Raw genomic sequence first — 1,830 nt, 5'->3', positions numbered from 1 at the left:
GAGAGAAATTCCATGCTTGAAATCGAAGAGGGCAGACCTGTTCATAATCAGACTGACGACGAGCGCAACCGCTGAAAATCTCTACGATCGAATCGTCGAAAGTTTGGGAGATTTCCAGCTCAACATAAGGGATATTAGAGGAATAACCACCGACGCGGCACCCGCTATGATCAGACTTGGCGAACTTCTGAAACGTGCTGCCGCCCCATACCCTTCCTATAATCAGCTGTGCTTCGCACATGCACTACATCTGGCCGTTCTGGACGCTTTCGAATCTCAGCCCCTCGACATCAACGACTTCTGGAATGACCAAGTGCCCTCTGATAGTTCGCAATCAGATGATGAGTCTGACCTTCGGGCCGAGGAACCGGATCGCGAAAGAGCGAATCGTTCGAGCAGCGCCAGCGTACCATCTACTCAGACAGGTATTCACGGGCAGGCTTTGGGCCGAGTTCGAGCGGTTTGCACTCTTTTCGTAAGGAGTCATGCGAAGCACGATGCGCTCATGAAGCTCAGTGATAGCGCAAGGTCTAAAAAAGTCATCCTGGACTGCGTGACCCGATGGAATAGCACCTTAGCAATGATGCGGAGATTTCTTGAGCTGAAAGATAAGATGAAACAAATTCATGGGGCTCATTCTCCGCGAGGCTGCAACTTTCCCGTCACAAATAACGATATAGACACCGTCGTGGAAATGGTGGAGGCTCTAAAGTTTGTCGAAGATGCGGTTAAAATGCTCTCCAGGGAAGATACGACGATGCTAGATGCTGACTATATATTGCAGGTATGTATCTAGTCAACGTTGAATATCGTCTGTTGAGACGCTGCGCCGCGCCGTCGAGAAGCTATCAGGGAACTGCATAAGTTTCGTGCCCTGTTTTTCAACTGATTATATCTCGGCTTTGGGAAGGCGGAGAGACTTTCCAAAATATACGTTTTTCGCGAATTGAGCTCAGCTTTCACGAGTGGGGAGTGGCATCCCGATCAAACTCACCCGTCCCGAGAAATTCCCAAAATACTGGAATCTCCGATATCGCAAAATTTGAATTCCCAGGGATTTTTCTCCAAAATACCGTCAACCGCCGATTTCACTCGCTCATGTGAAAGCTCGTCTGAAATGCAGTCGATTAGTTTTTTACGAGCGGAAATCGCCCATGAGAAGACCTCCGAATCGAATGAAGTTCATCGGAATTTGAAATTGCGATAATTCCGATAGCACCCGAGCGATTTCTCCGGAACCTCGTCAGTTTTGAGACTGCTCCTCGGCGCAGTTCAGACCGACAAGCTCCCCCGAGTTTTCTTTGGCTCGTTCGGAGCCCGACCGCCGACCGCCATTATTTCGATGAGCGTCAATTTGAATGTCCATTAGTCCATTGGTTTTCGCGCGTGAGCTGATCTCCAACGACGTCTCAACGGATTTGATTTGGATTCGCGGTGGCTATTGTTGCCATCATCTGCACCTGCGGACTTTCTTCCGCGAATAACGTAGATTTAGGGAACCCTCTCCGGCTTCTCTAAGCCGGAATATCATCATTCGAGAAACAGGGCGCTAATCACGAAACTTATGCCTCTCCGCTCTCTGCGACCGACGGATAGCCGAGTGGTGAGAGCGGTCTGCGGGTCACATGCAGATTTGCGCTAGCCACGTTGACGTTGTATCGTGCAGGAGGCAGCATGGGTTCGATCCCTGCAGCCGTCTACTTCGAGGATGGTATTCTCTCCGGGAAACCCAGGGTCCCCATTCATCGCGAGTGAATGCCGGAGTAGTACTCAGGCCGTGACGAAGACGCTTGGCGTCTCTCGCTTGGGGCCAGGAGAGGGGATGAAAAA

The sequence above is a fragment of the Galendromus occidentalis genome, unplaced genomic scaffold (genome assembly GCF_000255335.2).
Source record: "Galendromus occidentalis unplaced genomic scaffold, Mocc_1.1 scf7180000077547, whole genome shotgun sequence".
Classification (NCBI taxonomy): domain Eukaryota; kingdom Metazoa; phylum Arthropoda; class Arachnida; order Mesostigmata; family Phytoseiidae; genus Galendromus; species Galendromus occidentalis.
This window is presented reverse-complemented; position numbering follows the sequence as displayed.